This window comes from Equus przewalskii, chromosome 7 (genome assembly GCF_037783145.1).
Source record: "Equus przewalskii isolate Varuska chromosome 7, EquPr2, whole genome shotgun sequence".
Lineage (NCBI taxonomy): Eukaryota > Metazoa > Chordata > Mammalia > Perissodactyla > Equidae > Equus > Equus przewalskii.
The window spans coordinates 12,306,629-12,332,472 of NC_091837.1; the positions used below are offsets into that span (position 1 = coordinate 12,306,629).

General features: G+C 48.3%; 1 protein-coding gene and 1 pseudogene across 1 annotated transcript in view; one reads left to right on the forward strand and one right to left on the reverse strand.

The window, feature by feature from the left end:
- The window catches only part of LOC103545189 (cationic amino acid transporter 4-like), a 32,690-nt pseudogene that overhangs the window by 6,494 nt on the left and 352 nt on the right, over nucleotides 1-25,844 (forward strand).
- The window catches only part of LOC103544891 (putative NBPF family member NBPF7), a 34,213-nt gene continuing 24,472 nt past the window's right edge, over nucleotides 16,104-25,844 (reverse strand). Inside the window, exons 20-23 of the mRNA XM_070626985.1 lie at nucleotides 24,962-25,137; nucleotides 22,795-23,031; nucleotides 20,249-20,463; nucleotides 16,104-17,283 (exon numbers count right to left, since the gene is read on the reverse strand). The gene's annotated coding sequence lies outside the window, so the exon portion shown is untranslated. The remainder of the gene's footprint in view (nucleotides 17,284-20,248; nucleotides 20,464-22,794; nucleotides 23,032-24,961; nucleotides 25,138-25,844) is intronic.

The following is a 25,844-nucleotide window of genomic DNA, read 5'->3' on the forward strand; positions in this document are numbered from 1 at the left end:
GCATGGATCCAGGAAGATCTTTCCTTTATTTTGATGGAAGTGTATTTGGTCAGTAGGACTTCCTAAGGTCCTTCCCAGCGAGGTGACAGCGCATGTTTTCTTCTCTTAAGGACCTTGATGGACACCCGATCTTCTGGTCCGACGGGGACAGCAAGGCTTATCAGAAAGTGGGGACCATGCCTCTTTTACCTGTTGACCATATGCTTCAAGTATACCAGTTAATTTTTGTCTATAGCTAGTCATAGCATCAAATTGTTCACTTAGGTTCCCATAACAGTCACTTAATCCAGGAAGGGAAGGTTTAGAGTCGCCAGTAGGCATCGAACATTCAAACACTATTTCAAAAGGAGTCAATCCATCTCTACTATTTGGAATATGCTGAATCTTTATAAGGACCAAGGGCAGAGCCTCTGGCCTTTTAAGCCCAGTTTCTTGCCAGACCTTTCCTAAAGTCCTCTTGATGTTTAGAATTTGACAGCCCTGATGATCGAGGGTGATACGGGGTATGAAATTTTAATGAGTACCCCAGAGTTTCTGCAAGCAAGTAGTTTTTGTCTGCTGTAGAATGAGTTCCTTGGTCTGATTTGATCCATAAGGGAATTTCAAAACAAGGAATAACTTCTTTTCCAGTGTTGTGGCATCTGCATGCCTAGTTGGAGAGCGTTCGGTGCATCCAGTAGCCATACAGACAATAACCAAACAGGGAGAATAGCCTAAAGCTGGGGGCAAGGCTATCAAGTCCATTTGGAGTGCTGCAAGTGTGGTGTGGCCCTGGGAGGACTTCCTGGGCTCTGCTGATTTCTCCCAGAAACTTGGTGAGATTGGCAAGTAGTGCACTGGGAAATAATTGGGTCAGAAATTTTGTGGATGCCAGGGCAAAGCCAATTGTCTTTTAGTTCCTTAACTATCCCCCATCTGCACATATGTCCCATTTGGTGGGGAGATAAGTGCAGCCAAAAGTTGAAGGAAAAGAAGCTGCAGGAAGTCTCATTGGCCAAGCGTCTAATCCATCTGATCATTGTTTGGTGCCATGTTGTATCCCATGGTCTTTTTCAGATTGTGGGGCATTTCCGTACTGGTTAATAATGGGAGTCAGAGATAAAGGCACATTTAAAAGTTGAGTGGAGAAAGGACTAGGGGGTCCATGGTGAGCTGTATATTTAGCAGCCCTGCCAGCCTGTCATTTCCTGAAGATATGACATCAATTTCCTGAGTATGGGCTGAAGAGTGAGCAATGGCTATTTGAGAAGGGAGGTAAATAGCTTGTAATAGGGCAGCAATTAAGTGTCCATTAGCAATAGGTGTTCCTGCAGAAGTTAAGGATCCATGGGATTTCCACCTTGTACCAACAGCATGGCAGACTCCAAAAGCACACTGGAGTCAGTGTAAAGAGTGGCAGTTTTCCCCTTTGCTCATGTGCAGGCTCTAATAAGATCTATGAGTCCAGCATCTTGGGCTGATTTTACAGTGGGCAAAGAATAAGCTTCAAGTGTTTCATGTGGGGAAACTTGGCATAGCCAGTTCTTATATTGCTCTGGAAATTCTGTTTACAGGAGCCATCACAAAACAGAAGTAAGCCTGGACTGTCTAAAGGGATGTCTGAGAGATCCTCTTGTGGCTTTGAGACCATTTCTATAGTTGCAGGGCAATCATGTGGGATAGCGTGGGGCTCTCCATCATCAGGGAGGAATGAGGTAGTTGAATTCCAAGTATCACAACGATGTCAGATGATGGAAGAGTTAGTTAAGAGTGCACTTATAGGTCGTCTCTGGCCCTGTAGAGAGGTGTTGTGTCTATGAATTTGCAAAATAGCAGACACAGCATGGGGAACCTAGAGACGAATGGGAGAGCCTAGTGTTGGAGTACTGCCTTTGTCAGTCAGGGTGGCAGATGAGGCCACTGCATGGAAGCCTGGGGGCATACAGCATCTAGTTGGCATGAGAAGTATGCTATAGGATGTCTCTGAGAGGGGCAAAAGACTGCCCCAGGATGCCTTTAGCAATTCCACTATTTTCGTGGCAGTATAGATGAAAAGGTCGTCAAAAGTAGGTGAGCCGAGAGCCAGGGGTTTGGACAAACCTAATTTTAAGGTTTCAAAGGAGTTTAATGGCTCTGAAGGCCAGGAAATAGGCTCTGGGGTGATAGTTGGGAGAAGAACTTAGAGAGGGTTAGCAAGGGCTGCAGAATCAGGAATCCGCTGGGGCCGTAACCAGCTGCCCCTAGACGTTTACGTGGCTGTTTTCTCGTTTTGAGTAGAAGGATGGACAAAATGGACTGAAGGCATTTAGGGGTAGCTTCTGAATGCCTTGAGATATGTCATGTCCCAGTAGGTAGCAGTCGTTTGCACCCACTGAAATTTAGACCTGGAGGCTTTATGGCCTCGAGCAGCTCGTGCCTTCGGGAGAATGAGGGCTCTGTAAGAGCTCCCTATTTAGTTGCATTACAGACTGGAAGGTTATCCACACAGCGAACAGGAGTGGAGCCTTGAGTAGAGAGTACAGAATCCATGTCAGCTTTAAGGACTCCGGAAAATAATGAGGACTCCACACAATATCCCTGAGGGAGGTGAATCCACGTTAATTGCCTCCCTGTAAATGTAAATGCAGAAAGAACTTGTGAATCAGGGTGCAAAGGGGTTGGAAAGAAAGCTGAGCAAGGGTCAACAGTCAGCAAGAACTGAGGTCGAGATGGCAGCAGTATCAAGGACCAAGGATGCTGAGGAACTATGAAAGACTTTATGGCTCTGGGGTCTTGTACAAATCTATAGATTTGGTTCCCATCTGAGTGAAAATTGCCTTCTTTTTTCACTGGCCAGTGTCAACGCAAATAATCCATCCATAACCAACTGATATACCAAATTGGAATAAGTTGATGATCCAACCCCGAGGACCATATAGCCCAGGAGAGCCCTTTCACAAAGGAAGCAAACACTCCAAAGAAGTGGGGGTGTACAGAGTGGTTATATAGTGTTTGACGATAGTCATGAGATTGCTTTGGCAGCACAGCAATTCAGTGAGCACAGCGGGTCTGCGGTTGGAAGATGGGTGGTCACAAGGTGAGCACAGCAGGTCAGCAATCAATCCTTAGTTTAGGGAGAGATGCTTATCTTTAAGGAAATGCCAACGTGGGGGAAGTTACATCCTTATCTTTAATGGCACTTTTCTTGTCTTTGGGACATAGTAAATACTTAAATCACTTATACAGTGCATGCTCACTGGGCCATGTCAGGCCCTTTTGGTAAAACAAGGTGAGGCTGAATTAGTTTTAACCCAGATGGCCTCCTCATATACTCCAGTATATCCTATATGTTTGTCATTTATTTATCACAAGATTGGAGTATTACAGGGTGAGGAGGTGAAAATGAATATACCCCGTTGCAAAAGAGAGTCTGTTATAGATTGAAATCTTCACTCTGCATCTCTGGAGAGCGAGTATTGGGCTACTGAGGGACACAGTTTATTCTTTTTCCTAGTAATGTGCATGCTAAGAATCCTACTTCATTTGCATGTGTAGACCAGAGACTAATTGGGACATCTTTTGAAGACTCATCCTCTTATATCAGGATGCGTTTCTAGCAAGGAAAATAGGAGACTTGGAGTGTGGTCTGAGGGCAGGGAGATAAAAATGCCTTTCTCATTACAATTTCTAGTGGCATTCAATTTACATAACAAACTTCTGCCCAGAAGGTTTGCTGGTCAACAGTGGGAGACTACAAAGGCATGATGAGTGTAATTGGGCCTAAAGATGGAGTGGGCTGAGCTATGGGCCATGAAATAGGCTGCCCGGAGACTCTTAACAGCTTGAATATAATCAGAGGTGAGAGGTAGGGATAAGCCTCTGAAGGGATAGAAGAGGAAGTCCCACCAGTGTCAATTAAGAAATACAGTTCCCATCCTCTAGTTTAATGGTAGGCTCACAGGTGCAACTGAGGATAGGCTGACCCCATCATTTAGGGGAAAATGCCTCTCAGGAGGAGAAAAACAAGCCTTCTGAGGTGCTGGGGCCTAAAAGGGCGTATTTTTTAAGCTTCCCCTTCTCTTAAGAGCAGTAGGATCTGTTTTCAATGCCCTGGTTTCTTGCAACACCTCCAGTTGTCTGGAGGCAAGTAGGGAGGCCTCTGAGTGGGCTGTAATTTACTCTCGGTTGCATTTTTCTTCTCTAAAGATCCAAGTTGTAAAGCCAGAAGAGTTGCTTTTAATTCCTTGTCTTTTACTTTCCTGCTGACTATTTTCAAAGAATTGTGTAGCAGCCTCCATTATTACACTTACTCGTTGCCCTGACCAACCACCCACACTGTTTGGAATTTGTTGTTTTATATGAGGAAGAAAATTTCCCGCTGAAGCAGAAATCAGGAGGTTCCTGTGCTCTGGGGCTTCTGGGTTTAATGCAGTGTGACTTTGAAAGGTTTGTATGACAAGTTCAACAAGGGCTTTTGGATGTTCCCCCTCATTCTGAGTGCATGATTCAATTTTTGACCAGTTCACTGTAGGAGGAAATGCCTCTAAAATCACTCCTGTTAAACCTTGAATATCAGCCTCTAGCAGAATCACTTCCTGGTCATTTGCAGGAGGGCCTGGGACAGGGTCTGGCCACCTCTTTCCCCTATGAGAGTGGGTTTCCTCCAGGGGGCCGCCTGGCCTGTCTGACAACTACAGTGTAATCCTGGGCTGGAAGGACCCCCCTTAGCAGCCAGTAGAGGTCTCTGTGGGTGGGGTTATGAATAGCCACTAACTTTCTAATCCCTCTCCAAATTTCGTAGGCTCTTCTGACAGTGGAGGCAGGAGAGTTTCATAATTTAATAGATCACCTGCTGTCCAGGGGACATGAATTCTCTGCAGTGGACGTCCAGGATACATCCACAATGGACCCTGCATGGAATGCCTGAAGATGACAGAGCCCTGGGAAGTAGGAGGATAAGGGACAGCAAAGCCAGCCTTCCTGCCTCTCCTGGCTGCTTCTACTGAATTCACTTCCTGGCTTTCGGCATTTACACAGGTGACCTGTGTGCCCCTAGCTTGGAGGTGAGGCCTGAGTGCCCCTGTAAGTCTTCTAAGAGAGGGGAGGTGATGCTGGGCAGCTGAATGCTTTATGGAGAAGTTGGAGTTTTAGGATCTAAGGGAAGTGGCTGAGGAACTGGCTGATGAGCTAAGTCTTGAGAGGAGGAGGTTAAGCCAGGGGCCCAGAGATCCAGAAGATCTTGTGGGGAGTCAGGGACAGGGCCTTGGGGTTCCAGGGGAGTATAGGAGGGAGGAGAAGGAGGATTTTCATTTAATTTGCTTTTTAATTTTTGTTCTAAGTCTGACTTCTTTCAGTTTATTAAGAGATTCCCTCAGGCTAGCCATTATGTTTTTGGGGGTTTTCTTTTTAATTTGATCTTCCCTGAAACAGCAGTAACACAACTGCTTGTGATAAGTGCTTTCTAAAATATTTTTCAAATATAGAAGTTTTTCTAAATCAAGAATGCGCCATCTGGCCATTGATGAGTGGGATCTCCAATTGTGTATTTATTCCACTAGTGATTCAATGCAATGAGCCTTTTTAAGGAAAGACCTGGAGGTAACTTTCCAGGCTTACAATAAATCTTTACCCTGGATGCAGGAGACCTCCCTTGGGAGGACACAGATGATGTAGCTCTCATGATCCAAAATGCTCACTCCCCAAAATAGAGAGAGTAAAGAGCTTTGTTGCATAGGCAGTAAGGATGGTGTAGTGAAAACGGTGTCTCCGGTGTCCCTCCAGAGCTTGAGATGCCTTCTGTCACAAACCCACTAATCAAACCAGCCATGACATTCCCTTGAGGCAAAGCCTAATCCAGAGCAGTCCCCTAACTCTTTTCAATTCTCTGAAGCCTGAGAGAGATGAGGAAGCTGCAGAATAAAAGAATGAAGCTGGCAGAAGTTGGTTCATGAGGTTTAAGGAGAGAAGCCATCTCCATGACATGAAAGTGCCAGGTGAAGCAGCAAGTGCTGATGGAGAAGCTGCAGCAAGTTACAGCGAAGATCTCGCTAAGATCACTCGTGAAGGTGGCTGCTCTAAACAACAGAGTTTCAGCGGAGACAAACCAGCCTTATTCTGGAAGAGGATGCCGTCTAGGATTTTCATCGGTAGAGAGGAGAATTCAATGCTTGGCTTCACAGCTTCAGAGGACAGGCTGACTCTTGTTAGTGGCTAATGCAGCTGGTGACTTGAAGTTGAAGCCAATGCTCATTGACCACTCTGAAAATCCTAGAGCCCTTAAGAATTGTGCTGAATCTACTGTGCCTGTGCTCGGTAAATGGAACAATAAAGCCTACATGGCAGCCCGTCTGTTTACAACATGGTTTACTGAATGTTTTAAGCCCACTATTGAGACCTACTGCTCAGAAGAGAAGATTCCCTTCAAAATATTACCACTCATTGAGAACGTACCTGGTTGCCCAACAGCTATGATGGAGATGCACAGTGAGATTAATGTTGTTTTCATGCCTGCTAGCACAGCCTCCATCCTGTATGCCCATTTTGATCAGGGATAGAGGAGTAATTTTGTCTTTCAAGTCTTCTTATCTAAGAAATACATTTCGTAAGACTGCAGCTGCCATAGATAGTGATTCCTGTGATGGATCTGGGCAAAGCGAATTGAAAACCTTCTGGAAAGGATTTCCCATTCGAGATGCCATTAAGAACATTCATGATTTATGGGAAGAGGTCAAAATATCAACCTTAACAGGAGTTTTGAAGTTGATTCCAGCCCCCATGGATGACTTTGAGGGTTCAAGATTTCAGGGGAGGAAGTAACTGCAGATATGGGGGGCAGAGCAAGAGAACTAGAATTAGAAGTGGAGCCTGAGGATGTGACTGAATGGCTGCAATCTCATGATTAAACTTTAACAGATAAAGAGTTGCTTCTGATGGATGAGTAAACAAATTGGTTTCTTGAGATAGAATCTACTCTTGCTGAAGATGCTGTGAAGATTGTTCAAATGACAAGAAAGGATTTAGAATGTTAGATAAACTTAGTTGATAAAGCAGTGACAGGGTTTGAGAGGATATGTCTCCAATTTTGAAAGAAGTTCTAGTGTGGTTAAAATGCTAACAAACCAGATTGCATGCTACAGAAAAATTGTTCGTGAAAGGAAGAGTCAATTGCAGCAAACTTCACTGTTGTCTTATTTTAAGAATCAGCCACAGCCACCCCAACCTTCAGCAAACACCACCCTGATCAGTCAGCAGCCCTCAACATTGAGGCAGACCTTCCCCCAGCAAGAAGATTACAACTCGTTCAGTTGTAAGGTTCAGATGATGGTTAGCATTTTTTAGCAATAAAGTATTTTTTAATTAATGTATGTACATTCTTTTGTTAGATATAATGCTATTGCATACCTAATACACTACTGTGTAGTGTAATTATAACTTTTATTTGCAGTGGAAAATCAAAAACTTCATGTGGTTCACTTTACTGGGGCATTCATTTTATTGCAATGGTCTGCAGCTGAACGTGCAATATCCCTGTGATATGTGTGTATTGTTTTGGTTCTTAGATTTAGTTCTCTGATCCATTTTGAGTTAATTTGTGTGTGTGGTGTGAGGTAGGAGTCTGACTTCATTCATTTGCATGTGGATATCCAGTTGTCGCAGCACAGTGTGTTAAAAAGACTATTGTTTCCCCCATTGAACTGTTTAGGCACTCTTCTAAAAACTCAATTGGTCTTCAAGAGAATGAGAAGACAAGGCATAGACTAGGACAAATATTTGTAAAAGAGATATCTGATAAAAGATTGTTATTCAAAATAGAGAAAGAACTCTTAAAAATCAACAATAAGAAAACTAACAACCCAGTTAAAAATGTGCAAAAGATCCCAAGAGACACCTCACCAAAGAAGATTTACAGTTGGCCAATAAACCTGTGAAAAGATGCTCCATATCGTATGTCATTATGGAATTGCCAATTCAAACAACACTGAGACACCACTCCACACCTGTTAGAGTGGCAAAAATCCAATCCACTGACAACGCTAAATGTTGCTAGGGATGTGGAGGAGCAGGAGTGGTCAGGACATTTGTGGTGGGAGTGCAAGATGGCACAGTCGTTGGCAAGGATAGTTGGATAGTTTTGATGAATGAAACGTCCTTTTACCATGTGACTGAAACAACCATACTCCTTCCTGGCCTTTATGCAAATGACTTTAAAAACTTAGGTCCACAAGTAAACCTGCACGTGGATATTTACAGCAGCTTTCTTCATAATTACTAAAACTTGGGAGCAGTCAAGATGTCCCTCAGTAGGTGAATGGATAAACTCTGGTACATCCAGACAAGAAACGTTACTCAGCACTAAGAAGAAAGGAGGTATCAAGCCGTGAGAATACATAAGACAACCTTAAATGCATATTACTAAGTGGAAAACGCCAATCTGAAAAGGCTACATGCTGTATGATTCTGTTGCAACCATATGACATTCTGGGAAGGGAAAACTGTGGAGACAGAAAAAGATCAGTGGTTCCCAGGTGTTAGTGGGGAGGGAGGGATGAATGGGTGAAGCACAGAGGATTTTTAGGGCATAGCCTAATAGTGTATACATGTATATGTCACTATACATTTGTCAAAACCCACTAAAGAGTGAACCCTAAGTAAACAGCGGACTTGATGTGATCATGATGTATCAGTGTAGGTTCGTCAGTTATAACAAATGTGCCAATCTAGTTGGGGATGTTGATAGTGGGGGATGCTGGGCATGTGTAGGGGCTCGAGGTATATGGGAACTCCATCTTCTGCTCAGTGTTGTGTGAACCTAAAACTGCTCTAAAAAAATGAAGTCTATTTTTTAAAAACAATTGACCATAAATTTTCAAAATTGAATGGCCGTATTTTGGGACTCTCAGTTCTACTCCATTGATCTGACTGTCTTTACTTCAATAACACGCTATCTTAATTTCTGTAGCTTTCGTAGTCAGTTTAGAAATCAGAACATGTAAGTCCTCCGAATTTGTTCCTTTTCAAAAGTGTTTTGGCTATTCTGGATCCCTTGTATCTGCATCTAAATTTTAGGCTCAGCTTGATAATTTCTGGAAAATAGGCAGCTGGGAGTTTGATAGGCATTGCATTGATTCTGCAGACCGATTTGGGAGTATTGCCATCTTGACAATATTAAGTTTTTCAGTCCATGAAAGTGGGATGTCTTTCCACTTATTTAGGTCGTCTTCAGATTTTTTTCAGTGATGTTTAGTAGTTTTCGGTGTACAAGTCTTGTATTCCTTTTGTTAAATTTATTCTAAGGTATGTTTGTACAAAAATTTATTCTTTTTGATACTATATAACCAGAATTGTTTTCTTAATTTTAAGTCTGGATAGTTCATTGCTACTGTATAGAAATACACTACATTTTTATATTGTGTATTGTCTGTTGTATACAAGTCTGTATGCTGCACCTTTGCTGAACTTGTTTATCAGTTCTAATATTTTTCTGTGGATTCTTTGAATTTTCCTCCATAAGATCATGTCATCTGTGCTAGAGGTCGTCGTACTTCTTCCTTCCCAATCTGGATTCCTTTGATTTCATGCTCTCACCTAGTTGCCATGTCCGGAGCCTCCAGTAAAATGTTGAGCACAAGTGGTGAGAGGACATCCCGAGGTTGTTCCCGATCAGATGGAAAGCTTTCAGTCTCTCACCACTGAGCACAGCAGCCAAGGGTTTTCGTAAATGGTCTTCATCAGTTTGAGGGCAGTCCCTTCTACTCCAGGTGTGTTGACTGTTTTTTTTCTGTGTCTGTTGAGAGGATCAGGTGGTTTTTGTCCTTTGTTCTATTAGTGTGGCATACTACATTGATTGATTTTCACATGTTCAATCAGTCTTGCATTCTTGGAAGTATCCAGCTCCACTTGGTCCTTTTATATATGTTGCTGGATTTGATTTGCGGGTATTCACTTGAGCAATTGTGCCTCTCTATTCCTAAAAGATGTTGGTTTGTAGATTTCTTTTCCTGTGATGTCTTTGTTGGGTTTGGTGTCAGGGTGATCCTGGCTTTCTAGGATGAGGTGGGAAGTGTTCTCTCTTGTTTTTCATGTATCTTTTAGTGCTTTCTCTTCACTGCATCTTCATGGTGTTGCTCTGTGCAACTGCCTTGCTCAGTGGGGTCCAGCGTTTGGCCCAGCCATATCCCTTGAAGTTTACAGTTTACTGCATCAACCATGCTTGGCCACAGATATCCATTGGATGTTGGTGCCTGTGAAGGGGTGTGTGGTGAGAGCCCCTCTCTGGGTGGGATAAAGTCAGTGCTCTGAAAGCCTGCACACCAGCTCTCAGGTTGTCATCAGCAAGGCGTTGGGGGAGCTCCTGTTATAAAATTGCACAAGCCTCTTGGTTTGAAATGCGTTTTTCTGGATTTTTGTGAAAGCATTTCAGGATAAGGCCCAGTTATGTCTAGGCCACACAAGAGCAAAGTACTGGAGCTGTCATCCCTGCAGGAAGTGGGAGCCCACCTGAGAAGTTGCTCGAGACGATGTCAGCCAAATATCAGAAGGGGTCAAGGGGGCGGGCTAAGGCAGAGTGTTCTAAGTGGCACCATCTTGTCTGGCAGTCTCATCATCCTGTCAGCAGCCCACTGAGCCAGACAGCCTGCAGGTGCCCCTGAAGTCCTATTCCACAAACCACATAGAAACCTGACAACATGGAGAGGGTTCTTGGGGCAGAGGATATCTGTTTCAGTTGTGCGTTGCTGGCACGGATTGTCATCATTTTGCTGTAAACAAGTTCACAGCCTGTCACACCAACCTTTCCACTTTCAAAGAAGTGGAAAGAGCAGAAGGACAAAGACCCCTCAGCCCCAGGAATAAATCAGCCTGGGGTGGGGGGTGGGGGGTTGATGGCCATGTGATGAGACCCGTGATCTGCCTCCCGTGATGTGGGGACTGGCATGGGCTAGATGCTCAGTCCACGCTACTTCTCACGGATATCCACAAGTGGGGAGCTGCCGTTAGGGTCCCCCTAGGGTCCCCCAGGCTTGACAGGTGCTCCTGTCTAGAAAGGGCTGTCATTGGTGTCTGAGGGGCCCTAGGGATGCCCCAAGCTGGAGGTCATCCCCAGGAGTCTGCTTGCCTCCTTTCAGAACATCGTGTGCAGCTACAAGCTCAGAACAGCCAGCGTGAGTCCTGCCAATTCCCAGAACAGTCCCCAAAGCTGCGCACTCCCTCGTCAACGGTTCAGGGTGGCTTACTGCCATCCCATTGTGCCCAGAGGTCAGGTGCTGCCCAGGGCCTCTCAGCCAGGTTCATACCCTCGTCTTATCAGCGTCTTGCCTGACGCCGACAGCCCCACAGCTCCCAGTGTGGAGGGGCCTGGATGGTGCCCAGCTGGTGGAGTACCTGTGTTGGGATGAGGGATCAAGGAGGGTGTCTGCAGCAGTGGAAAGCGGGTGGGGTCCAATCCCCCCCCCAACTCCCTGACTTGGACCTTCACCTCCACAGGCCTCCTAAAACCACCCCAGTGACCTAGGCTAGTCAGTTACCTGGTGGCTTGGGTGTCCTTATCTGTGAACCAGGCACAGTAGTTAGGCTTCCCTAGAACCTGGGGAACTCTGGTCTTGACCGTGTGAAGTATTGGGTAGGGTGGGCTGAATGCCTGTGTCACCATGACGTAAGGCTCAGTGCTGATCTGGCGCTCAGGGGTTTGGGCAGGCCCTCGGCACAGAGGGACTCCGTGGCAGTGACAGCAGGTGAGTCACAGCAACGCTTATGGGGACAGATTCAGGTGAGAGAAAAGGCAAAGGATCTGGTATCAGTGGGCAGTGGCACTACAGAACTGACTCCAGGCATCTCTGGGTACCGGGACAGGCACAGAACCCAGGGTGCCACCCACTCCCAGAGGGGTGAGCTGATATACCAGCCTGGCAGGGTGGGGGATGGGGGGATGAACATCTCTAACTGCACCCCGGGCCCACAGAGTCACTTGTGTTCTGGGTCCTGGAGCCCTGGCCCAGCTCCCTGGAAGCCTCTGGTTTCCACCCTGCCCTGGGATCCCAGACCACTGGAGCGGTTCCTAGCCGGGCTCCCTGGGCGGCACCCTCCCCACCCTCAGGGCCCCTACCAAACATGCCCAGGTCCCCCTCCACCAGGCTCCCTCCCTTGCCCCGGAGGCAGGCCAAGCAGTCTCCATGCTTCCCTGTGACCCTGACCCTGCCTCATCCAGCCCTCCGGGCAGCCAGTGGTTCAACGCTTCGGTCTCTAGGGCAGGGTCAGAGCAATGACTGAAGGCTGGTCAGGATCCATCGGGGCAGCCTGTCACTCCTCTCGCCCTCGTAGGTGCCAGCAGCCGGCTTGGTGCTCCTCTCAGCTGCCCACCATGGCCTGGGGACTGCCCAGCACCGCCAGCCCTGCGCGCTTCTGCCAGAAGCTGAACCGGCTGGAGCCACTGGAGGAGTCCACCACGGAGATGTCGCAGCAGCGCCACCTGACAGTGCTGGATCTGATCCTGCTGGGCATGGGTGTCACGATGGGCTTGGGCCTCTACATGCTCACGGGCACTGTGGCCAAGGAGATGGCCGGCCCTGCGGTGCTCGTGTCTTTCAGTGTAGCTGTCATGGCCTCCCTGCTGGCAGCCTGATGCTACGTGGAGTTGGCAGCACGTGTGCCCCGCAAGGGCGCTTCCTATTTGTTCACCTATGTGTTCATGGGTGAACTGTGGGCCTTCCTCATTGGCTGGATATTGCTCATCCAGTGTCTCATTGGTGGGATTGCCATGGCCCGCACCTGGAGCAGCTCACCTGGACGCCATCTTCGGCCACCGCATCCGCAGCTTCACCATGGCCCATGTGGGCAGCTGGCAGGTGCCGTTCCTGGCCCAGTACCCGGACTTCTTGGCTGCTGGAGTCATACTTTTGGCCTCCGCATTTGTCTACTGTGGAGTCCACATCTCTTCCTGGCTCAACTGCACCTTCTCTGCCATCAGCTTGGTTGTCATCCTCTTCATCGTCACCCTGAGGTTTGTCCTGGCCCATCCGGAGAACTGGAGCACTGAGGAGGGCGGCTTTGCGCCGTTTGGCTTCTCTGGCATCATGGCTGGTGCTGCCACCTGCTTCTATGCCTTCGTGGGCTTTGGCGCTATCGCTTAGCTGCCTCCAGCGAGGAGGGCCAGAACCCCAAGCGAGCTGTGCCTATGGCCATCGCCATCTCAGTTGGCCTGGTGGCTGGTACTAACATCCTCGCCTCCACTGTGCTCACCCTCATGGTGCCCAGGCACAACCTAGACCCTGACTGGGCACTCGCTGATGCCATCTACCAGCGGGGCTACAGCTGGGCGGGCTTCATCGTGGCGGCTGGCGCTGTCTGCGGGGAGAGGGGCCTTTGGGGGTAAGGTGGGAGAGGACAGGGTGGTGGGGCCCTGCCCATAGCCTCCCAAGACGACATCTCCATCTGGGCCTGTGTTCCCAGTTGTGTCCTGGGCCCAGGAAGGTGCTAGTGATTAGACTCGCCACCCCAGGCTTTTTGGGAGGGACCTGCTCACCACCCCTCCCAATCGTACACAGAATGTCAGTTCTGGGCATGTGCTGCCAGGTCCTTTCCTGGTGGAAGGACTCAGCCTTCATCAGATTCTCCAGTGGGTCTGTCACCTGAACTGGGCTGTCCCATTCCTGGGTGGTGGGGAGGAACAGTTCAGTACCCTACCTACACTCAGGCTCACTCTGAGAGCCCAGGATAAACTCTATGCCCCTGTTACCAAGGGGCCACCCATGTCTGTCCCGATCAGCGACCACAGGTGGGCTTGTCCACCATGCTGACTGGTCTCCCACCCTCTGCCATAGGCATGACCACTGTCCTGTTCAACATTCTCTTTGCTGTGCCACGCATCGTATATGCCATGGCCACTGACGGGCTCTTCTTCCAGGTATTTACCCGTGTGCACCCTCGCACACAGGTGCCCATAGTGGGCATCCTGGTGTTCGGGTTGCTCATGCCTCTCTTGGCGGTGCTGCTGGACCTTGAGGCACTGATCCAGTTCCTGTCCATTGGCACCCTGGTCACCCGCCCTGTTGTGACACCAGCATTATTGTGCTACGCTTCCAAAAGTCTCCTCCATCTAGTCCCTTGGGCTCAGTCAGCCCTGGCTCTGTGGCTGAGGGGTATGAGGACTCCTCAGGACACAGACGGCTGGAGGACACTGAGCAGCCCTCAGCCCCTGAGCCTGGGCAGCTGCGACCAGCCCTGAGGCCCTTCCTTGGCTTCATGAGTGGATGCAGACCTGGAGTCGCTGTGGCCTGGGCACTCCGTGTCCTGGTGGTGTCAGCCATCACTCACTGCGTGCTGGTCTTTGGGAAGTCGGCCCTGTACCTCCCACCCTGGGGCCACACCCTGCTGCTCCTGCTCAGCTCCGTCGTGTTTCTGCTCAGTCTCCTCGTCCTGGGGGCCCACCAGCAACAGCGCCGGCAGGATGCCTTTCAGGTACTTCCTCCAGCCAGCACCCCTCACTCTCAGCCCAGCCAGCTCCCTCCGCCCCTTCCTCCTCTGCCGTGGCAGGATACACCAGGGTTCACGGAGTGGGGGCGGCCAGCACCCATCCCCCTCTTTGACATGGCGAGTGGGCCCTTGTCTCTGGAACCTCCACAGGTGAAGAAAGTCTCTGTGGACTCCCAAGAAATCAGGCCCTGGCCCAGAGCCCTTCCCTGCAGCCCAGCAGCCCTGCCCTTGCCCCCTCAGGTTCCCATGGTGCCCCTGATTCCAGCCCCGAGCATCCTCCTCAACGTCTTCCATGCTACATCTGAGCTCCCTGACCTGGCTGCGCTTCTCCGTCTGGCTGCTGATTGGTGAGTAGGGATCAGGCTGGGACCCTGGGTTGGCTGCAGGAGGAGGGCAAGCAGGGAAGCTGGGCTGGGACCTGCCCCTCAGGCTTACTACTCCTTAGGACTTGTGGTGTATTTTGTCTACGGCATCTGGCACAGCAAGGAGAACCAGCGGGAGCTGCCGGGGTCTTGACTGCCACACGTGGCAGCCTAGAGGAGACGTTGCAGGCCCTAGATTCCCTAAATCCAGAAGACACAGCCCACCTATCCCCAAACCTCATGTCTCTTAGATGACTTGCACCAAGAGAGAGATCCAGACCTAAGAAATGGACTAAGCCAAACCAATCACTCATCCGTTCCTAGATAGAATGTTTGTTTCTCGTTCAGTAAACCTAAGCATGTTAATGGGAAAATCATGTAGCAGACAGGTGTTCTAAGGTGACACAAGAAAAAACCAGAACTCGAGAGTCAAAGAGTTCAGCTCATGAAACAATTCCCCTCAAAAGCAATGAGCAAACATAGGATCACTGTAAAATGACATCCTGAACTGAATTCAATGTTCCTGACAAAGCATTTGTGGATACGAAGAAACAAAACTTCACATAAGAAATACTCAAAGAGAACTGGGTACGAAACGGGAAATGAGAAGTTAGAATTGGCAGAACCAAGGAAAAAAATGAAGAAAAAGAAAACTCTCTGAAAAAAGGCTAAATGGCAAGGTTCATAAGGGCAACATATTTGTTCAAAATTATAAGAGACATTGAATAAAGTAAGTATCAAGCAGAACAAAAGCAAAGAAAAGATAATGAGACAGGATCAGAGAGAAAATCATAGATTCCTGGGGAGAAGATGGGAATGGTCAACTCCAAGTTCTATCCTCTTAGAACCAAAAGACTTGAAAGAAAAACAAATTCCTCTCAAGTTCCAGACATTCCCTAAGTTCCCACCCCTCAAAGCCAATTCACACACAACTGGGAGAAAATGGATTTACATCCTCATCTCAGCAGACCATACAGAGCAAGACAATGTTTTTTAAAAGGTGAATAAGAGTCATTGTGGGCAAGTCCTTTACATTCCGCCAAGCTGTCCCCTGCATGAGGCAGCAGAACAAGAGAGTTAAACAGTTAAACATGCAACCCCCGGGGAGTCCTGATTCCATCACAGGAAGTCTTTGAGGGACCAACTCTACCCGATAAGAGATGACTGAGGAAATGTGATTCATGGGGGAAGCTTTAGCACATAAGTATGAACAGGAGGAACAAGAAGATTTCTATTGACTTAAATCCATACCCAACAAAATCAATCCTGAGTATAATGGATTATGCTAATGCATGTAAAAAATTCACGAGTCCACAGTGATAGTCACAACAGAAACTTTAATGGTATGAAAGGGGGAGGGTAAGTTCTTTTCCACAGCACTGTGCCAGCAGCTACAAGTATAGAGGAATGACGAAATTAGAAAATGTCCAGTGTACTAACAGGAATACGATAAGTGACACACAGCAGGGCTCATTAATGATGGTAAAAATTTTGGAGAAAGATCTTTAGAGAAGAGGATATTCATACACTCTCAAAGTACCACTCACCAAATTGCTAATGATAGAAAGAAAAAAAAGGCCTCTTCACAATGAACTGATCTCGTGGCCTCCAGAACAAAGTGACCAATGCTAGTCACACAGTAACGGTGGTGGATAAACTGGACATCCTTGGTCTCCAGGGGGCTGCGCTGGGACGCTCACAGCAGAAACTAACTGTACAGTGTTCTTGGAAGAAGGCTGATTCTGAATTTCATCAGGAGGAAACGGTCAGACAACTTCAGAGTCACTCACTGAGCCAGACGACTGACCTGTCCCCGGCAAACCAGGCCACGTCACCACCACCACAGACAGCCACAAAAGGTGAGGAGATATTTTTGGTCCCAAAGGACTAAAAAAACACAATAACATAATCCTTTCAGTCCTTAGGAAGCGAAAGATCTTCTCCTCTTTGTGGTCGTCGTCTTTGTGGTGGCACTGACTGTTGGAAGAAAGGTCAGTTGTCTTGTTCAATGGTCTACGTTCTGCAGCTGTCTGATAACGACCTCATGATGAAATTCAGCCTGCACATTCTCAGCAAGAACACTGCGCGGTTACTGCTGTCTGCTCCTAGCACAGCCCTGCTGGTGGCAAAGAACGTCCGGATCGACACGTTGTCTTTGCCCACTTGCTCCTGATTCTGGTTACGTAGGGGATGGGAATGGAGAGGAGCGAGGGGTAAGGTCTCTCAGAACCGTGTGTGCATCTAGGCATTGGGCTCCTTTGCGATGTCCCACAACTGGAGGCTGAGGGGCTGGGATTGCTCCCATCGAAGCAGGCTTTTGGAGTAAACATCGTGGAGAGTGGTTTGTGCTTGTGATGTGGATTCTCAGCAAAGGAGCCCTCTGGTGTTCTGTTTGGGCTGGAGCTGGATTGGCTGTTTTAGATGTGTTGCATCAAGTGGAAAAGCGACTGTGCATAATGGGGTTTCTTATTTTCTTGGTTTTGGAAGTCCTTGGTATCTGAGAGAGAGAGAAAAAACAAGCCAGTGTGAGTCTTTGTCAGGTCCTGCTGCGAGCTGAGCCTGGAGGGCTGGCTACATGGTGACAGAGGCCAGGAGCAAGCTGAGCTCCTACTGGGAGGAGGAGCTGAAGGGAAGGGAGATCCAAAGTTAGAAGAAGAACCTCCCTAAACTTCCATCCAGTCTGCGGTGCGGGATCCAGGGAGCCCTGTCCTCGCCCACCGGGAGCTGGTGACGTCCGAGCTCAGAGCTGCTGCAGAGCCCTAGCCAGATCCCCACCACCCTGTCCTCAGCAGCCACTTCACTCCTGAATCCCGTTCGTCTGGAGCAAAGGGATGGTTGTCTCACACCTCCCAGGGAGGGATGTGCTCAGCATCCATCACACATTCAGAAACAGACTGCTGTCGGAGGGAGAGGACCCTTGGCAGAGAGGCACGCCCTCTTTCTCTCTCTGTCCCAGCACTCTGAGGAGGAAGGGCAGGCGATGGGAAGAGGTCCGGCATGGAAGAGCCTACAGGGACCTCAGAATATATCCAAATCCACTTCCACCTTCTGCAGATGAGGAGTGGGGATGCCAGGGGGCTCAGGCCTACTAAAGCCGCCTGAGCTGTTATTGACAACCCTGGGGCCAGAACTCAGGCCTCTCCCTTTGTGTCCATTTCGGGGAAGGTGAGAGGAAAGGCTCCAGTCCGGAGGTGTCGACAGGAAGTAGATACTGTTGGGTCACCTTGGCTGGACGAGAGTAAGTCTTTACAGAGAAATATTCTCCCGAGGGCCTGAGGAAGAACCCCACAAGGGGAAACGCACAATGGAATTAGCAAAAAAACAGCAAGGAGTATAACCATGGACGCACTCATTTTCCTTCAGCTCCTGTTGATTGACCACACCAGGATACACCTTAGGGCATTGCTAGGAATATTCTCAACGTCTAGACCAGAAAGTCTCTGAAGGGGATGCAGAAGGCAACTGGTTCTAATTTTCTTCCACCCTCCTTTCACTCCCACAACATTTCTCTTTTGTAAAATATTCCTTTGTAATCCACCTTGGTGTTAAGAATGGCATAAAGAAGCATAAACCTAACTCTTTTTCCTAACGTCCAATTTATTTACTATTATATTTTCTTTAGGGGAATGAATATAATGGTTCTCTTTGAGGATTTTACTTACTGACCAAAATTGATCAATAGTAAAATTTTCCAACTGTAGCGCCAAACCCATTGGACTTGATTTCAATTTGACGGACTGTGAGCTTCACATTTTACATGATAAATATGAAAGAAGGGACTGGCGTGGTGACATAGTGGTTAAGTTTGCACCCTCTGCTTGGGTGGCCCGGGGTTCCCGGGTTCAGATCCCAGGCATGGACAGACACCCCACTCATCAAGCCATTCTGTGGCAGACTCCCACATACAAAATAGAGGAAGATTGGCACAGATGTTAGCTCAGCTACAATCTTCTTCAAGGAAAAAGGAAGAACTTCAGATCTTAGCTCAGGGCCAATCTTCCTCACCAAAAAAAGAAAAGAAAGAATAAGAGAAAAAAAATTAAGAAAGTACTAAATTCTGTTATTTGTATTAGGAAGGTATTGTTATCTGTAAACCGGGTTTCAATGTAATGTTTATTTCTCATTTTATCTTGTATTCTAAAAAGTTGGAGAAAGTCTTTTCCAAGTAGAGTTCTTGTAAGTCTAATCCATTCATCTACCTCTTTTTCTTCTTGATTTTCTGGCATTTTGTACAGATAGTACAGTTGAGAGAGGAATACAATTCCATCAAGGACTGATGGATACTCAGACATTTCAATGAAGCACTGACATGTTTGGCACATTTCTATGCTGAACCTGAGGTCATAGGAGACAAAGGGTTCTTCTTATCTCTAGCTGCATAAAAACCACTTGAGAGCTTTCTAAAAATACTGAAGCCCAAACCCCACCCCACACCATTTCAATGAGAATCTTGAGTTGTGAGGTCAAGGCATTCATCTAAATAAAAGTCCCCAGTTGCTTATTACATGGCAGTACTACTGCCAGTCCCAGAGGCCCTGAGGTGGGGACACTCGGTCCCTGGAAGCCCCATGCAGACCAGCCAAGGGCTGAGGAGAAACCCGACACCAGGCCAGTCCAGCACCCCCACCCAGGCTCTCAGTGAGGTTTTTACTTTTTAAAGATTTGCCCTGAGCTAATATCTGTTGCTAATCTTTTTTGTTTTCTTCTTCTCCTCCTTAAAGCCCCACAGGACATGGTTGTATGTTCCAGTTGTGGGTCCTTCTAGTTTTGCGCTGTGGGAGCTGCCTCAGCATGGCCTGATGAGCAGTGCTATGTCTGTGCCCAGGATCTGAACCGGGAAAACCCTGGGCTGCTGAAGCAGAGCGCGTGAACTCAACCACATGGTCATGACCCAGCCACTCATTTAGTTTTTATAACCGGGGCTCTTTCTCCTCAGTTCCAACACTTCCTATTCACATGGAGAAGTCCAGGGTTAAGGGTTGGCCTAGGTCGGGTTCCCTAACACATACAGGAGGAATATCCATGTGCAAGTGATCCATTTGGACAATGCTCCCAGAAGCAAGAGGCAGTGGAGTTGGGGGAAGCAGGGGAGGGAAGGCAAAGAAGCCAAGAAAGTGTGTGATTTCAGACAAAGCGCAATGTGTTCAGTGGCTCAAAGATGCTTTGTGATGAGGAGGACCATGGGGCTGGGCTTCCCCTTGACTAAGAAGAAAGGTGAGAGGGAATATCAGGACAGCGGCAGTGGAAACACAGCAGAGGTCAGAGTGCACACAGGAGACGGAGATGGAAGGGCCTGGCACAGTGGCAGCCCCCACGGAGGACAGAGGTGAGACCCGACAGAGGTAGCACCAGATGTTGAACAGAACAAACAAGGGAGAGAAAAAAGAGCAGCAGACTGAGCTATAAGCTTAGACAGACAGCACTGAGGAATAAGTGCATCTGAGAGCCCCGGATGGGCTCACCTCTGGACCCTAAGCTTGAAGGCCAGGGAATCTGCATGCTAGTCTCCACTTGCTGAGCCGCAGTTTTCTTTTGAGAATCCTCTGTTGGATGACAGTTGAGGCATCAATGTGACCAATGACTTGACACCCCTGCTTGCTGGCATCCGAACATTCAAGAGCATCACCCTTCAGCGTGGGAGGGGTCTTCATCCTGAGGGATGCGTCCAAACCCAGCTCTGAAAGAAAACCACAGCCAACAGGATCCACAGTTATTCACGACCCACAGTGACTTACTCCCCACCCGAGAGCGACATCGAATAAGGAAAGTGGCTCGAACAACAATGGCCATCTGAAAGTCCGTGGGGGTGAGGTGAAGCCAATGCAGACAGTGAAGATTTTCTTTTTTGTCGATCTTTCTTACAGTGCTCAGTGGTGATGAGATGGTCAGGAGGCAAACACACTCCCATTTGCCAAAAGATATCAAGAAAAACAGAATTGATAAAGACAGTGTCTCAGTAGAGAAGACAAAGGGAAGGAAAATCACACGGACAGAGGTTGTCCTACTGGCAGGAAGGAGATTGTAGACATCAACTAGAACCAGAGTGCAGGGGAAAACATAGGAGAGAAAAAACTGGGGGAGGGTGAAAGCAGGGGAGTTTACAAAACTTGCATATATATATGTCATATATGAACCCTATACAAAGTACACACAAAATACACAGAATGTGTGACATACAAGATACATCTATGCATATGTGTTTTTTTCTCTGATGGAACAGATGAATAAATAGTGATTTGGAGGATTGAATATGACATTCTAATCACTATTCTGGTCAGTTGAAATTGGAAAAGATTTAGAAGTGCAAGAAGAAGGAGAAAGCCTGTGGCGAGAAACAGATGACCCGTGGAACACCAGGAGGAGGACGGTGAGGATAACACAAAGAGCATTGATGGAATCTCCGGAGAAGGATCGCTTAGCGTCCCCCAAATTCCTCTGTGGAAACCGGATCCCCAGTGTGATGGTGTTTCAAGGTGGGGCCTTTGGGCGGCACGTCCCTCGTGAATTGGATTAGTGCCCTCATAAAGGAGACCCCACGGAGCTCCCTTATCCCTTCCAGCACGTGAGGATGGCGCTAATAGAGAGTCCCTGTCAACCAGGACGGGGGCTCTCCCCAAACCTCGAAGGTGCCAGCGCCGTGATGTTGCACCTCTCAGCCTCCAGAACTCCAATAAATAAATTTCTGCGGTTTCTATGTCACCCAGTCAATGGAATTTTTGTGCCAGCAGCCTGAATGGACTAAGAAGTCTATCGTTGGCCAAAAACCTGGCGTGGAGCCTGGTTTCCTCCTCAGGCCCCTGTGGAAAGTGAGCAGGAAGAGAGCGACTAGGCCAGTGAGGCTGAGTCTTGGCTGGGATTGGGGAAGCCAAGGAGAAGGAAAGAAAGGCTAGAGGGTGAGAAGACAACTCAACAGCCCAAGATCTGACGGCACTTGTCAGGGCTCCGCCTCCCCTGACCCTCACTGAGACTTTCTGTAGGACCTGTCCACGAGCGACAGCGACAGGGTGCTCCTTGTTGCCCCACCTCCGCTTGAGAACATGGGTCTCTCCTCCTTCCTCAGAGGACACCGTCACCTCAAGGATGAGCACCAGGCAGCCCTCAGGGCCCAGGAGGAGATGCTGAGAGTGGTGGAGGGTGAGGAGGAGCAGACCCAGAGGAAACCTATGTCAGGGTCTGGAAGCTCAGTTGTAAGCAACCCCTCAGGATCCTGAGGAGAAAAACACTGAGGACATGGACTTAGAGATGAGTAGAGATGGTGAATTAAATCGAGTCTCCTAAAAGAGACTGACTTGTGCACTTTAAGGATGAAGGTGGCCCTTTCCATGAAACAGAGGGGAAAAAAGTGAAGAATAAGGAGGAGACTGAGCCGTGCGCCAGTGTTTCCATGGGGACTGAGTGTGTCTACGGCAGTGTTACTGGGGGCACCTAACAGGAAAACTGGCCTGATGATGGATCCTGAAGACGAGGGGAAAATGGGCAAACGTGCCTTTCTGACAGAGAAGGGAAGATGGGGTCCAGAGAGAGTGGAGACCATCAAGACTGCTCTGCATCAGACGGAACAAGGCACGCAGAATCATTTTGTAAGTGTTAAAGCACCAGAAAGATACGGGGGTAGATTTGACATATTCATAGTTGTTATCAAAGAATTTTATTGAAATTCCAGACATGAAGAATTATATGTCCTAATACTCCCAGTAGTATTAACGCAGTATGAGTAAGAGTATGGAATGCAGACCTAATTCTCAGGGGATTCAGATGAGGGAATTGGGATGTAAATACCTAAGAGATTAAACAACCTGGCCAAGGGAAACAGCCAGTAAGATGCAAACCCGGGACCTGGGGCAGAGCTGATCCTAAAGCCCAGGCTCTCACCACCTCGCTCTCTCAGAGCCTCACGGCTTTCAACCTGACCTGAAGCGAGCACGGGAGAGGCCCCATTGTCGCCTCCCGCAACCCTGTGACGCCCAACACGTGGACTAGAGCTTCCTATTCTTCTTTTCTTTCTTACCTTGGAAGACTGAACCTCGGTTTGGGGAAACACTGTTGGCTGCAAAGCTCCAGGTGGTGAAGGAAAGACCAAGCGTGGCTTTGCCATCCCCGCAATGGAACTGGTCCAGCTGCAGCCCCAGATAATTGCTCCCCCAGCTGCTTGGCTCCAGCGGTGCTTGTGAAGTTTGCATCTCTGTCCTTTGGAAACTCAAGTTTCCACTCAAAGGCCCTTGCTGACAAGCCTCCCAGGAAGGAGCTGAAACAAGAAGTGGTTTCAGTAGGACCAATCCGAGTTTCCCGTCGCTAAGCTCTCCCAGACCACTCATTTCAGAAGTCCCTGCTTGTCAGTGGTCTCAGGAAACAAACTCAGACTTCATGTGTGAAAGAGATGTCGCCATGACGTGTGTGCCTGGGGAGGCCGAGATGGCAGGTGCCCAGGCTGCAGTGGCCCTGAAGTGGACAATCACCCACTGATTGGGAGTCCAGAGGGCTTTGCATGGGCAGATGAGGTCATGCCTATTACTCTCTTACTAGTAACCTTAGTGCAGGAGCCTACAGAGAAGGTTCTAAAGAGGACTCAGGACATGGGGGAGAAAGAGTTGCTGGTGTCTACCCAGAAGAATATCAGAGGAAGGGAAAGAAGTATGGTCCCAAGGCTTCTGTTTCCAGTAAGAAGGGAGTTGGCAAACTGTAGACCAAGTTTGGAGTCTTTGCAAAGTTCTGGAGCCTTTTGACCTTCCTTTTCTGTAAGTTTTGGCTGCCCTCCTCCCACTCACACATATATATATTCTTTTGCCACTTGGTGGGCAAGGGGTGGGGGCAGGTAGTAGCAGCTGTAAGTAATGTAGTAGAGGTCTGAGACCCTTATAAGAAACTTAAGGGGCCAGAGGTGCTACGGCATCAGGCTTTGTGTGGTTCTTCAGGGACGTGATATGCTGCACACTCCTTATGTTACACACTCTTCCGGGGGTCTGGGCTTTAGTCCCTAATCCAACAGGTTTCAATTTCTTCTGTGAAATGAAAATCTATTCTCAGAAAGAGGGCTAACCAAAGACCTGAAATAGCCTCAGACCAGTCCAGGTCAGGCTAAGGCGGATCATAACCCCCAGGGCCTTCTCCACACCACTGTGGGTTCCCCTTTCTCCTCCCCTCTGCACATCCTCATTGCCACCAATGTTTGTTTTAAATGTTTCGTAAAAATCTCATTTTGGATGGTGTTACCATGTACATCTGACAACACACTCTATGAGACTCTCATCCTTGACACCTGGATCCATGAATCTCCTTCTGTGCTTCTCCTGATCCTGTCCTCTCCACACAATCAAACGTCTGAATAATCCAATCACCCAGAAGTCCTGTTCTCATCAAGGTCCAGCTCTACACATGCAGACTCCTCCCTTGGCCTTTGTAGTCCTTCTGTCCTGTGGCCTCATGTTCTTCTTTGCTCATAAGTTAGACGAGGGTCCTATCAGGCACACTGGTTGTTGACATTTCCATGAGATTAGAACACTAAGACGTGCCTCATGCTTGAAGCTCTAACCCACACATGGAAGAAGTCACTGAGCCTACACAAAGGATGAAACTCATGGCCATTTATGGAGGAGGGGAAACCAGAGCCAGAGCTCTGGCTTCATTGAAACCAAGGGGCACAGGCAGGATGCGGCGTCCAGGATCTCGTTTTTAAATCTTCAGAGGAGGTAGTCACCCCAGAGGAAGTAGAGCATCAGCTTTAACCCCCAAATCATGAGAACAGACCTCCAGAATAATTGAGTAAAACTGTTCCACGTGTGGATAGCCAGAGAGGCGTGGGAGACACTGCTCAGGAAATGCAATTAGCAGAAACACTGCAGGAGATGAGATGTGTCATCTTAAGAAAAGAGGTCGGACAGATACCTACTGTGCTCCTGCTGTAGTGCTGGCTGTGAGGTGGTCATGATCCCTTCTCTCTTCCCACCTGGGGGAAAAATGGCTTGCAGATGCCACTGAGGGGACAGGCTTAGAGGGACATAGCTAGGGACTAGGGTGACAGCACAGCTCCCAAGCCCTCCTGAAATCTGTACTTAAAACTCGGTCCAAGAGCCTGCAGAAAGTATCTCTCTACCTGGCCAGCCGTGGTGAGCTTAAAAAATATGGAGGCTAACTGGGAGACCACTTGGATTTATCTGCTTTCTAATGGGAGTACTCACTGGCTGCCTCCAGAGTCAATCTGACTTGAGGCTCATCACACAGAAAGGCAGTGCTTCTGAGGGGTTCCCCAGAGGCAGACAGATCATGAGGACTGGAAGGAGTCGAATTATGTTCGCCTGATGGATCTGGAAGGATTTCATTCACAATCTCCTTCTCCAGCAGCTCCCTCTCCAGACTGGTGAGAGAGGGAAGAGAAAACAAGAGATCAAGAAGGATTAGACACCACAGTGTCCCAGCTGGTTTTGATTGAAGGGTAGGGTCCAAGGGACTGGGGCAAAGCCTGGCTGTCCTGGAACAGGAGAGAGGGAGAGAGAGAGAACGAGAGTGAGCAGAACGTGCTCAGTGCACTGGACCCACAGTGAGGGTGTCGGGGCTGCGCTCTCCCTGTAAGACAGTCGCATCACACTCGGAGACCTATACAATGGCTTCCAGTTTGTGAATACATTGTGTTGAATCTACATATGGCAGCCCAGCGAATGCAGGCCTCGGAGGCATCGTGGACTCCCAGAGATCTTGTGCCTTCTAGGCCATTTTCTGTCAATACTGTGACCTGTTATGTTTTTTTTTTCATTTAATTTTGTCTAGATCCTTTCTGGCTATGCTATACCTATGAAGGACCTAAGGCCATCAGTTGGGAAAGCAGACATGCATCTCATCCTTGTTTCAGCCTTCCAAGAGAGAACAAGGGATTTCTTTCAGGGCAGGAAATCCCTGAGAGTTCTTAGTTCCCCTTGTCAGACCGAGGCCACGAGTACCACAAAGACAAGAGACAACCTAGTTCAAAGGGCTTTGCCATCGCTGCTGGAGTGAGCGGAATCAGCAGCAGGGGCGGTGCTGGTTCCCCCTTGCCTGTGAACCCTGGGGCTATTTGGCCCTCAGGGT